Source organism: Pan troglodytes, chromosome 15, assembly GCF_028858775.2.
Source record: "Pan troglodytes isolate AG18354 chromosome 15, NHGRI_mPanTro3-v2.0_pri, whole genome shotgun sequence".
Classification (NCBI taxonomy): Eukaryota; Metazoa; Chordata; class Mammalia; order Primates; family Hominidae; genus Pan; species Pan troglodytes.
This window is the reverse complement of record NC_072413.2, coordinates 71,951,965-71,965,606: the sequence shown is the minus strand read 5'-3', so window position 1 is coordinate 71,965,606 and position 13,642 is coordinate 71,951,965. Positions and strand designations below refer to the sequence as shown.

The following is a 13,642-nucleotide window of genomic DNA, read 5'->3' as shown; positions in this document are numbered from 1 at the left end:
TAACACAGTGAAACCCCGTCTCTACTAAAAATACAAAAAATTAGCCGGGCGTGGCGGCGGGCACCTGTAGTCCCAGCTACTCGGGAGGCTGAGGCAGGAGAATGGTGTGAACCCGGGAAGCGGAGCTTGCAGTGAGCCGAGATTGTGCCACTGCACTCCTGCCTGGGCAGCAGAGCGAGACTCCGTCTCAAAAAAAAAAAAAGGCTTGGCGAGGTGGCTAATGCCTGTAATCCCAGCACTTTGGGAGTCCAAGGTAGGTGGATCACCTGAGATGATCACCAGCCTGACTAACATGGAGAAACCCCGCTCTGTCTCTACTAAAAATACAAAATTTGCTGGGCGTGGTGGTGTATGCCTGTAATCCCAGCTACTTTGGTGGCTGAGGCAGGAGAATCTCTTGAACCTGGGAGGCAGAGGTTGTGGTGAGCCAAGATCATGCCATTGCACTCCAGCCTGGGGAACAAGAGTAAAACTCCATCTCAAAAAAAACAAAAAGGTATTTAAATTTCTTTTCACCTTTAGAAACAAGAAGTACATTGTGTGAATTGTAGTTTTTCTGACTTTAATTCTTTTCCTTAAGTAAAATATTAGGACTATAACAGAAGATGGAAGTTAAAAGTCAAGTCAGCATTGTTGTTCATTTTGTTTGTTTATTTGTTTTGTTTTTTATTTATTTTTTTGAAATGGAGTCCTGCTCTGTCTCCCAGGCTGGAGTGCAGTGGCATGATCTCAGCTTACCGCAACCTCTGCCTCCTGGGTTCTAGCGATTCTCCTACCTCAGCCTCCCAAGTAGCTGGGATTACAGGCGTGCACCACACACCCAGCTAATTTTTGTATTTTTAGTAGAGATGGGGATTCACCATGTTGGCCAGACTGGTCTTGAACTCCTGACCTCAGGTGATCCACTCCCCTCAGCCTCCCAAAGTTCTGGGATTACAGGCGTGAGCCACCGCACCTGGCCAGTTGTTCATTTTTAAGAGTTAATATCAGCCGATGTGATGGCTCACACCTGTAATCCTAGCATGTTGAGAGGCCGAGGTGGAGGATTGCTTGAGGCCAGGAGTTTGAGAGCAATCTGACAAACATAGTGAAACCCTGCCTATATTTCTTTTTTTTTTTTTTTTTTGAGACCGAGTCTTGCTCTCTCACCCAGGCAGGCATGAGCCACCACGCCTGGTTTATTTCTTTTTTTCTTTTTTTTTTTGAGACTGAGTCTCACCCTATCGCCCAGGCTGGAGTGCAATGGTGCGATCTCAGCTCACTGCAACCTCCATCTCCCGGGTTCAAGCGATTCTCCTGCCTCAGCCTCCCGAGTAGCTGGGATTACAGGCATGTCCCATCATGCCCAGCTAACCTGGCTTATTTCTATATATTATTTTTTTCTAAGAATAAACAAATGAACAAAAACAGTTAATATCATTGGAATAACATGCAGGTCCTAAAATAAGAAGTATGTAAGATGTGTTTATTGAAATATATATATGGTATACTGGAAAAAAACCCCACAAAATATTACACAAATACTGGTTACAGCTTACAGTAGCCAGCCTCCAAGATGCCCCCCAGTGATGCTCACCTCCTAATATTCATGCCTTTGTGTAGTCCCCTTTTACAGTTCGTCAGGGTTGGTCTGTATGAGCATTAGAATATAGGGATATGATAGTGTATGACTTCCAAAACAAAGTCATAAAAGACATTACTGCTTCTGCCCTGCTCTTCTTGGATTGACTGCTCTGGAGGAAGCCAGCCACTGGGTTATAAAGACATTCAAGCAGCCCTATGGAGGATCTACACGGGGAGCTACTGAGACTTCCTGCCCACAGCTGGCATCAACTTGCCAACCATTGAGTGAGCCATCTTGGAGGTGGGTCTTCCAGGCGTAGTCAAGCCTTCAGATTGACTGCAGCCCCAGCCTACATCTTGACTGCAATCTCATGAGAGCCTCAGAGCCAAAACTGTCTAATTAAACCACTCTCAGATTCCCAAACCACAGAAATAATGAGATAGGCCGGGCACAATGGCTCACACCTGTAATCTCAGCACTTTGGGAGGCCAACGCAGGTGGATCACCTGAGGTCAGGAGTTTGAGCCTGGCCAATATGGTGAAACCCCGTCTCTACTAGAAATACAAAAATTAGCCGGGTGTGGTGGGGGGCGCCTGTAGTCCCAGCTACTTCGGAGGCTATGACAGGAGAATCACTTGAACCCAGGAGGCAGAGGTTGCAGTGAGCCAAGATCACACCACTGCACTGCAACCTGGGCAACAGAGGGAGACTGTGTCTCAAAAAAATTAAAAAGGGATGAGATAATAAATATTTTTATTGCTTAATACATGTATTTATTTACTTAATTAATTTATTTTTTGAGACAGGGTCTTGCTCTGTCACCCAGGCTGGAGTGCAGCGGCATGATTCTAGCTCACTGCAGCTTCGAACTCCTGGGCTTAAGTGATCCTTCTCCCTCAGTCTCCCAAGTAGCTGGGACTGCAAGTGTGCACTGCCATGCCTGGCTAATTTTTTCATTAAAAAAAATTTTTTTTAAATAGGGTTTTGCTGTGTTGCCCAGGCTGGTCTCAAACTCCTGGGCTCCAGTGATCCTCCTGCCTTAGCCTCCCAAGTGTTGGGATTTACAGGCATGAGGCACCATGCCCAGCCAATTTCTTTTTTCTTTTTTTCTTTTTCTTTTTTTTTTGATTCTTCAGCTAAGAAAGCAGAAGAGATGATTTATCGTATGGTTGTTATACTCGGCCACAAGTAAACACAGAAATAGTCCAGAATGTCCCAGGTCCAGGGCAGAGGACCAACATGGGCAGTTTTGGTTATGAGCAAGGTGGGTCTCAGAGGTGATCAGCGATCAGAGGGCGGTGAAGTTCTGGATCCATTGAGACAAGCTCTAGACAATAGCATGCAGTCCCACAACTTGTACCAGCATCCCCAGCATCTGGCATTCCATGTTTCTGCTCCTGTGTGGCCTCCACGGTGCAACAAGCTAGCGGTTTACTTGGACCTCTGCCTCATCTTTCTTCTTTTGTGCTTCAGACTGTGCATTCGCTTTTTCCTCCACTTAGCTCTCATGATGCAGAGGTTTCCAAGAAAATGGCGCTAAGGCCGAGAGAAACCCTAGCCCATTTCTGTTGTCAGTTTTTATTGAATTCCACCTTGGACGCTCTTCTAGGTTCTTGGGTTACACCAGTAAACAAAAAGATTTCTGCTCTTGAGGAGCTTGTATTCTATCAGAGGAACACAGACAATAAATATAAGTAAGCTTTCCGGTATGTTAGAATGTGATAAGTGGTGTGGAAAAAAGAAAAGTGGATCAGAGTAAGGGGAGTTGAGAAAGCAGGTAGAGGTGGGAGCATGTGAAGGTGAGAGGTTATAGTATTAAATAGATCTCAATAAGAAAGTGATTTTTAAACAAGTATTTGAAGGAGTTGCAGGAATTCATCAAGTGGATATATAGGAAAAGAATTTCTAGGCAGTGGGGACAGCTTAGAGTGAAGGCCCTAAGGCAGGGGCATGAGTGAATAAGCGCAGAGGTCAGTGTTGGGGGAGAGTAAGGTGAAAACTATTAGTAGATGGGGTCAGAGATGTAGTGGGGATGGAAGCAGAAGGCTATTTTCAGGACCTTGTTTCTCTGAAATGGGGAGCCAGTGCTGGATTTTGCATAAAACAGAGACATACTCTAATTTATATAAAAGGATGACTTTGGTTGTTTGTTAAAAGGAGACTAACTCCAGGGGAGTGAGGATAAAAGCAGGAAGATCTGTTAGGACAATATTAGCAAATCACATGAAAGATGATAGTGGCTTGGGCGAAGGTGGTAGCAATGGAAGTGGTCAGAAATGGTCGGATTCTGGAAATGTATTCAACAGCAGGAAATTAAGATCTTCAAAATCTCTTGATTAGCTGGGCACAGTGGCTCAACCCTGTTATCCCAGCTATTCAGGAGGCTGAGGCTAGAGGATTGCATGAGGCCAGGAGTTCAAGACCAGCCTGGGTAACATAGTGAGACTCCATCTCTACATAAATAAATAAATAAGCTCTTGATTTTATATAAGAAGGTCAGACTGCTGTAAGACTTTCACATCCTGATGGAAGTCTCACTTTCCAGCCTCATCTCAGACCATTCTCTGCTCTACACTTGCCTCCCCACTCCCATATCCGTCTTTTCCAAGAGCCCTATTAGATAATCCTTCTTGGGTGGCCTACTAGTTAAGACTGTGGCTCTGGAATTAAACCATCTGGGTTTGATTTCTGGCTCATTTCATTTAACTACGATGTGGTCTTAAGATACTTAGTTTCTCTAAGCTCAGTTTTCTCATTTATAAAATGGGAATCTTAATAATAGCACCTAACTCACAGAGCAGTAATGTGAGATTAAATGAGCTAATCTATGTAGAATACTTAACATCATGCTTGGCATCTACTAAGATCTCCGTAAATATTGGTTACTATTTTTTTAAAATCTCAGATTATGTTTCTTTGACCACAATCTTTATCCTCTGCATTAAATGCTAACCTTCTTCTTCTATATCCTCTTTCACTAGTTTTCTACTTTTTGTTTCTCAAATTCATATAAAAAATTCTTGAGGACATTGGCTTTTAATTATTATTATTTGAGACAGGGTCTCACTCTGTCGCCTAGGCTGGAGTACAGTGGTGCAGTGCAATCACAGTTCACCTCAGCCTCCACTTCTCAGGCTCAAATGATCCTCATACCTCAGCCTCCCGAATAGTTGAGACTACAGGTGTGTACCACCATGCCTGGCTTTTTTTTTTTTTTTTTTTTGAGATGAGGTCTTGCTCTCTCGCCAGGCTGGAGTGTAGTGGCATGATCTCGGCTCACTGCAACCTCCGCCTCCCAGGTTCAAGCGATTCTCCTGCCTCAGCCTCCCGAGTAGCTCGGACTACAGGTGCCCGCCACCATGCCTGGCTAATTTTTTTCTTTTTTGGGGGGATGGAGTCTTGCTCTGTTGCCCAGGCTGGAGTGCAGTGGTGCAATCTCGGCTCACTGCAAGCTCGGCCTCCCAGGTTCACGTCATTCTCCTGCCTAACCCTCCCGAGTAGCTGCGACTATAGGCACCCGCCATCACACCCAGCTAATTTTTTGTATTTTTAGTAGAGACGGGATTTCACCGTGTTAACCAGGATGGTCTCGATCTCTTGACCTTGTGATCCGCTTGCCTTGGCCTCCCAAAGTGCTGGGATTACAGGCATGAGCCACTGCGCCCGGACACACCCTGCTAATTTTTTAATATTTTGTAGAGATAGCATTTCACCATGTTGCCCAGGCTAGTCTCAAACTCTTGGGGTCAAGCAATCCTCCCACTTTGGCCTCCCAAAGTGCTAGGATTACAGGCATGAGTCATCATACCTGGCCTTGTTATTTTTAATTTTTATACGGATAGGGTCTCACTGTGTTGTCCAAGCTGGACTTGCACTCCTTGGCTGAAGTGACCCTCTTTCCTCAGCCTCCTGAGTACCTGGGACTATGGTCACGTGCCACTGCATGTGGCTCTTGAGGAAATTTTTAAATGAAATCAAACGATACTTTTCCTATCATCTTTTTCTAATCTCTCTGGTCTTTATACACATCTGGTCTCTATTATTTCTGTAGTTATTTCTGTTCATTTTTCATGATTGCTTACATGTCATTTCATTTTTGTTGTTGTTGTTTTGAGACAGGGTCTTGCTCTGTTGCCCAGGCTGGAGTGCAGTGGCATGATCTTGGCTCCCTGCAGCCTCGCCTCCCAGGTTCAAGCAATTCTCCCACCTCAGCCTCCTGAGTAGCTGGGATTACAGGCACACCACCACGCCTGGACAATTTTTGTATTTTTAGTAGAGGTGGGGTTTCACCATATTGGCCAGGCTGGTCCTGAACTCTTGACCTCAGGTGATCCACCCTCCTCGGCCTCCCAAAGTGTTGGGATTAACAGGCGTGAGCCACTGTGCCCAGCCATTTCTTTTATATATGCTTATATATATATATTTTAAATTGAGACGGGGTTCAGTCTTGTCACCCAGGCTGGAGTACAGTGGTGCGATCTCAACTCACAGCAACCTCCACCTCCCAGGGGGCTCAAGCAATCCTCCCACCTCAGCCTCCCAAATAGCTGGGACTACAGGTGCATTCCACTATGCCTGACTAGTTTTTGTATTTTTGGTGGAGATGAGGTTTCATCATGTTGCCCAGGCTGGTCTCGAACTCCTGAGCTCAAGCAATCTGCCTGCCTTGGCCTCCCAAAGTGCTAGGATTACAGACGTGAGCCACTGTGCCTGGTCTCAAATGTCTTTTCTTGATGCGTCTCCAAATCCTCTAGGGAGTTAGTCCTGTGTTTTTGTTCCTTTACCTTTTTTTTTTTTTTTTTTTTTGAGATGGAATCTCGCTCTGTCGCCCAGGCTGGAGTGCAGTGACGCGATCTCGGCTAACTGCAACCTCCGCCCCCTGGGTTCAAGTGATTCTCCTGCCTCAGACCCCTGAATAGCTGGGATTACAGGTGCATGCCACCATGCCTGGCTAATTTTTAAATTTTTGGTAGAGATGGGGTTTCATCATGTTGGTCAGGCTGGTCTGGAACTCCTGACCTCATGATCCGCCCGCCTTGGCCTCCCCAAGTGCTGGGATTACAGGTGTAAGCTACCGCGCCCGGCCCTTTACCTTTTTTTTTGAGATGGAGTCTCGCCCTGTTGCCCAGGCTAGAGTGCAGTGGCTTGATCTTGGCTCACTGCAACCTCCGCCTGCCAGGTTCAAGCAATTCTCCTGCCTCACCCTCCTGAGTAGCTGGGATTACAGGCACGCGCCACTGCGCCTGGCTAATTTTTGTATATTTAGTAGAGACAGGGTTTTACCATGTTGGTCAGTCTGGTCTCGAACTCCTGACCTCATGATCCGCCCACCTTGGCCTCCCAAAGTGCTGGGATTACAGGAGTGAGCCACCGTGCCCGGCCTACCTTTGTTTTTTTTGGGGGGGGTGGGGGGCAGAGTCTTACTCTGTCACCCAGGCTGGAGTGCAATCCTGTGATCTTGGCTCACTGCAACCTCTGCGTCCTGAGTTCAAGCAATTCTCGTTCCTCAGTCTCCTGAGTAGTTGGGATTACAGGCGCATGCCACCACACCTGGCTAATTTTTGTATTTTTAGTAGATATGGGGTTTCACCACGTTGGCCAGGCTGGTCACGAACTCCTAACTTGAGGTAATCCACCCACCTTGGCCTCCCAAAGTGCTGGGATTACAGGTGTGAGCTACTGCGCCTAGCTTCTTTACCATTTTTATGCTAGTTTAAAAAGTTACGGTTATTTTTATATATGTCTGCCACCTCTGCCAGACTCAGCATCTTGAATAAAAAGATCTGTTTTCCTCACCTTTACTTTTCTGGCACCTAGCAGTTAGTAGGCATCAGTAAGCATTTGTAGAATTAAGCAATTGAGTGGTCCTGACAAGGCTCCTGACTGCAGTCCTTACATGTAACTACCAGATTCGTATTTGGATACTCCCTAGTTCAATATCTTCAGTGGCTTCCTATCACCTGCAGAGTAAAGTCCAAACTCCTTAGCTGAGTATTTGGTGTCCTCTACTATGTGACCTCAATCTATCTTTTCAACTTTATTTCCTACTATAGTTGGTCAAACTGATCCATTCACTGTTCCTCAGGGGCCCCCATCCCTTTTCCACATCCGTGTCTTGATTCATGGTTTTATTCCTGAAAAGCACTCCTTGCCTGTCCTAATTCATTTCCCTCCTCAGGACCCTCCTCAGATACGACCTTTTTCACAGAGCCTTCTCCATCATCCCAGCTTTGAAGTTTCAGAGCATAGTAACTGTGCTGCTTGACACATTTTCACTTTATAGAGGTAATTTATGGACATGTATTTTTTTTTCCAACTTTGTATAGTTTCTTAGGGTTTCTTAAAGTTTCTAAGATGATTTATCTTTGTGTGCTGTACTTGTAAGCAGCAGTAAGAAATTGCTAATTTCTGGAATGGCTGTCACTGTCGGTTACTACAGGGTGAATGAAGGGGACGAACGCAGAAATGAAGACAAAGACAAAAGGATCTGTTTCGAAAGAAGGGGTCAGGGAGCTCCTTGCTTCTAGTGAGCAAAGGCAGCCCTGAGCTTCTACTGCCCTTCGTATTCATTAGATAGAAAGAGCAGGGAGGGAGAGGTAACAGTTGGTCAGCTGCTAGATTTATCACAGGTACACATAATTGCTTTCTTTGTACAACAGGCTTCAGATGCTCCTATAGATAATTGCAAGGAACACTGCGCTGGGGGTGTGACTGCTCTCAGCACCCCTTCTGGTGGCAGACGCAGTTTGTCAGTTTTCCAACATCCTGCTTTCATGAGAACAGTTTTCTGTTTGCTCATATAACCTCCAATGGCATACTGAGTTGGTCACGACCCTCATTCTTTCTGCCTGTAACACATGGCCAAATGAATGAATTAATATAGGAACAAATAGGCTTCACATGCCCTATCCATGGTCTAGTTTGGAGGGGAATTGGGAGTTGGACATGTAATACCTAGGCCGTAGTGGAACACTGGGGAAGGGGGTACTCCTTGCCCTATTGCTTCTGCCTGCATATTCCATTAGCCTAATTGTACCAAGTCCATTTGGGATTCAATTACTGGTGTCCAGCATGTTCCAGGCCTAATATTAATACCTGTCTTTGGTAATACAAAAGATACCATGCACCACCCACCTTAGACATCCTTCAGATAGCAAGGTGTGTCAGGGCTGTGGCCCTTTGTATTATAAGTTATATCCTCAAATAAGGCATTGCTCACTTTGCTGCAGCCTGTCCTGAACTTAGCTTATTAGACCTACCTTGGTTTTGCTTGGCTTGGCTTACTTATGCACTGGGTGGTTTAACTATATTGGTTCCATAGTTCAGCTTACTGTTTAAAAATTTCATTCTAGTTACATTTTAAACTTGCCTTATGTTTAATTTTTAACTTGTTAAGGCTAGCTTTGCTGTGGAGCTCAGATGAATTGTCAGTGGGAGCTTTTACATTTCACTCTTTTTGGACCTTTTGGTGGACCTTTCTAATCACCTATCCAATTTTCCACTGTTGTGAGATACTGTATTATTTTATCCAAGTCAATCAATAATGATATTTGCTTAGGGAGTCAACAGAAAGACATAACTAACAATCAATCTCACTATGGGAAAGGAAAACAAGTCCACTCCTTTTGAAATCTGATTCTCTGCTTCCAGAGCCATTTTCCCTCACTCTGGCTGTCTTTATTCTGGTACACCTCTATATTCCAGCTGTACCAAGCTGTTAATACTTGAAGTTCTCAGAATCCTCCTTGTGTCATTTTCCCAGGATAATTCCTACCTCTCATCCCTCAAGAAGCTTCCCAGTCCCATCCCACCTTCACCTTTCCCCTTCCAAGCCAAGTTTCTTGTCCCTTATATCTGTTCCTAGAGCACTTTGTGTGCATTTCTGTCAGAGAACTTATCACAGTACATTACAGTCGTTGGTTTGCTTGTCTGGGTTTTGTTAGTTTGTTTTTTGAGACAGGTTCTTGCTCTGTAGCCCAGGCTGGAATGCAGTGATATAATCATGGTTCATGCAGCCTTGACCTCTTAGGCTCAAGCGATCCTCCCACCTTAGCCTTCTGAGTAGCTGGGACTACAGGTGCATGCCACCATGCCCAGATAATTTTTTTATTTTTGTAGAGACAGAGCTTCACTGTGTTGCCCAAGGTGGTCTTGAAATCCTGACCTCAAGTAATCCTCCTGCCTCGACCTTCCAAAATGCTAAGATTACAGACAAGAGCCACTGTGCCCAGCCCTGTTTTCTCCAGTAAGCTGAAATTTCTTCTATATCGGATTCCTCTGTATATGTCAAGAATCTAGCACAGTGCCTGGTATATATTAGATACTCAGTACATGCTTATTAACTAGACAGGTGAATGCCCAGGTTTCTAAAGTTTTTTTTTTTTTTTTTTTTTTTTTTTTTTTTTTTTTAAGAGACCAAGTTATGTTCCATCCAGGTTTCTAAATTCTGTGTCAGGGATGGAAGGTATTGAGAAGTACTATTAACTTTTCTATTTGGCTAACAAAAACACAGAAATGAGTTGCTGAGCAGCTTCCGCCCTATGAGCGATAATCCTACTAGTTGGCAGTTAACTATGATAAAAGTAGATGAACGAATTGTGTACTCAGAGAAAAAGAGAGTAAGGGAGGAGGGAAGGATAGAGAAGGGAGTGAGTTAGCAAAATGCCACACTGTTAGTTGCAAACTGGCACAAAGGTGAATGCGGTTCATGAGGCTCACTTGATTAAGAAGAGCTGAAACAGGAGCAAAGAGCAAAAGGCAACCTGCAGCGAAAGCAAGGACTCAGGGAACAGGCAGACACAAGCAGGTGAGCACATGAATGGGGCCCAGGTCCTCTGGGATTGTGGTCTCTCAGGCTTCCGGGGACATGGAAGAAGGGAAGCCAGAGTGTGACGTTCTGGGAAAGCTGAGTGGGGAGGATTCATGTGTACTCCAGGTATAAAGAGACACAAAAGACCATAGAAGGAGATGGAGATAGTGACAAACACTGGCTGGCACCAGAGTCTCAACAAAAAGAATTGGAAACAGGGCTTTGTTGGGGGTGAATAAGAGATAGTGAGCAAGAGAAAATGAGAAGACCAACTGTGAAAGGAGTAGATTTAAATGTACTGACGTATACATACCTCCCTAGTCTACAAAAAGTACGCCTATCTGCACTATTTTGAGTAGCATATAAAACTTGACACATTTGGATAAATGTCACCTTTATATAACAAATGTGGGGAAAACCTTCACTGAAGCTTGGAATTGTGATTTTTTTCAGGGGCTGGGTAATCTTTTGGAAAGCAGTCAGCTATTATTATTATTATTATTATTATTATTATTATTATTATTATTTGAGATAGAGTCTCTCTCTATCACTCAGGCTGGAGTGCAGTGGCACACTTAACAGGCGTGAGCCACTGTGCCCGACCAGCTGTTATATTTTTATTAAATGGGTGAGATCTAGTGCCTGAGTTACTGTATTATTGTTTATCCCTTTGGAGTATTCATTCAACATCTACTGTGTGCTCACACCACCATTCCAGCACCAGGAACACATAAAAAACAAAACAGATAAAAATTCCTGCTTACGGGCCAGCCAAGGTGGCTCATGCCTATAATCCTAGCATTTTGGGAGGCTGAGGCGGGTGGATCACTTGAGACCAGAAGTTTGAGAACAGCCTGGCCAACATGGCAAAACCCTGTCTCTATTAAAAATACAAAATTAGCCACGCGCGGCGGCACATGCTTGTAATCCTGGCTGCTTGGGAGGCTGAGGCGTGAGAATCGCTTGAACCCGGGAGGCGGAGGTTGCAGTGAGGTGAGATTGCACAACTGCACTCCAGCCTGGGTGATAGAGCAAGACTCTGTATTTAAAAAAAAAAAAAAAAAAAAAAATTCTGCCTGGCTATGTATAATTCACATAGTGGGTAAAGGTGGCAGGAAACAGGAAATATGAAAATAAACAAAAGTAAATTATATAATGTGTTAGATGGTAAAAAGTCCTGTGGAGAAAAATAAACAGAAAAGGAAGATAGGAAAACATGATGTGGTCAGATGGGTTATAATTTTAAATAAGGTGGACAAGGAAGGTCTCACTGAGAAGCTGACATATTTGAGCAAAAATTTTAACATAGTGAATGAGCAAGCTGTGCAGACTGGGGTTCTGTAAAATAGGATGTCATTCTATAAATGTAAGACTTTTTTTTTTTTTTTTTTTTGAGATGGAGTCTCGCTCTGTCGCCCAGGCTGGAGTGCTGGTGCAATCTTATCTCATTGCAACCTCCGCCTCCCGGGTTCAAGCGATTCTCCTGACTCAGCCTCCCAAGTAGTTGGGATTACAGGTGCCTGCCACCATGCCTGGCTAATTTTTGTGTTTTTAGTAGAGATGGGGTGTCACCATGTTGACCAGTCTGGTTTCGAACTCCTGACCTCATGATCCACCCGCCTCGGCCTCCCAAAGTGCTGGATTACAGGCGTGAGCCACTGCACCTGGCACATTAGTTATTTTAAAATGGCTTACATTGCTCGGTGCGGTGGCTCATGCCTGTTATCCCAGGACTTTGGGAGGCTGAGGCGAGTGGATCACCTGAGGTCAGGAGTTCGAAACCAGCCTGGCCAACATGGTGAAACCCCATCTTTACTAAAAATACAAAAAATTAGCCAGGTGTGGTGGGATGCGCCTGTAATCCTAGCTTCTAGGGAGGCTGAGGCAAGAGACTTTCTTGATTCCAGGAGGCAGAGGTTGCAGTGAGCCAAGATTGCACCATTGCACTCCAGCCTGGGCAACAGAGTGAAACTCCATCTCAAAATAAATAAATAAAGTTTAAAAAAAATAAGATAATGCCTAATGCCATTTTAAAATAACTAATCTTAAAAGTGCGATTGCAAGTGGTTTAGAATGTAGTTACTGAGAGCTGAAAGGGGCATTCTATTTGTTCATCCTTTGCTTTCTCTAAAATCTATTGTTTGGTTTTACACTGAACAACTAGTATGACTCTGCAGGGTTTTTTGTTTTTTTTTTGTTTTTTCGTGAAAACAGATACCTAGGATGTTTTTTTTCACCTTTGAAATTTCTGGAAGAAAAACAAATATTTACTTAATAGAAATAGAAGCTGGAGAGGTTTTTCAAAAACTACAATGATATATTAATACAAAATATAGGTGACCCCTGAAGAAACTGCAGTCACACAGAGGAAGGAAAGCTGCTGCCTAGAATGCCATTAATTCACTTTCTGAGGGAAAAGAGGGACCCAGAGTTGGACAAAGCAAGGATCTGTTAACACTCAGAGACTCTGAAGAGTTGTTTCTGTTTCGAGTTATTTAATTTGATCTACATGTCTAGCTCATTTGCTGTAAAAGAATCAGCCAGAGCGTGAACCTGGCCAGGCAGCTATCCTGTGTCAGTGGTTGATTTCCTGGGATGAAGTTTCCTTTGTTTGGGATTGTAAAAGGTCAAACAATTTTGTCTGTTCCTCTCCTAACCAATAGCTCTTATTCTTAACTACAGGATAGAAGTTCAACCTTGAATAGTGTTCAAACGGATGGTTCCAACTCTGCTTTGGTAGTACCTAAGACCAAATCTAGTTATTTTAAATATTTTATTTATTGAGACAGGGTCTCACTCTGTACCTAGGCTGAAGTGCAGTAGTGCAGTCACAGCTCACTGAACCTCAACTTCCCGGGATCCAGAGATCCTCCCACCTCCAGCTTCCCAAGTAGCTAGGACCACAGGTGCATGCCACCACGTCCAACTAATTTTTGTACTTTTGGTAGAGATGGGGTTTCGTCATGTTGCCCAAGCTGGTCTCGAACTCCTGACCTCAAACAATCCACTCACCTTGGCCTGTCGAACTGCCGGGATTACAGGCATGAGCCACTTTACCCAGCCTAAATATTTTAAAATTCCAAATATAGTTAACTTTGTTTTATGTATTTATTTTGAGATAGAATCTCACTCTATCTCTCAGGCTGGAGTGCAGTGACACAGTCTCAGCTCACTGCAACCTCCGCCTCCCAGGTTCAAGCGATTCTCGTACTTCAGCCTCCCAAGTAGCTAGGCCTACAGGCCTGTACCACCATGCCCGGCTAATTTT

At 44.3% G+C, this 13,642-nt stretch overlaps 1 protein-coding gene across 26 annotated transcripts in view; it reads left to right on the top strand.

The window, feature by feature from the left end:
* ENTPD5 (ectonucleoside triphosphate diphosphohydrolase 5 (inactive)) overlaps positions 1 to 13,642 on the top strand; it is a 58,233-nt gene that overhangs the window by 12,903 nt on the left and 31,688 nt on the right. For 5 of the 26 annotated variants that reach the window (XM_063793698.1, XM_054666694.2, XM_054666688.2 and 2 more), the window contains exon 4: positions 9,684 to 9,810. The exons of 11 other annotated variants lie outside the window; for them this stretch is intronic. The gene's annotated coding sequence lies outside the window, so the exon portion shown is untranslated. Of the gene's footprint in view, positions 1 to 1,739; positions 1,865 to 9,683; positions 9,811 to 10,281; positions 10,372 to 13,642 lie in introns of those variants that run through there. 10 more of the 26 variants (XM_063793697.1, XM_063793694.1, XM_063793692.1 and 7 more) reach the window with 5 other exon arrangements.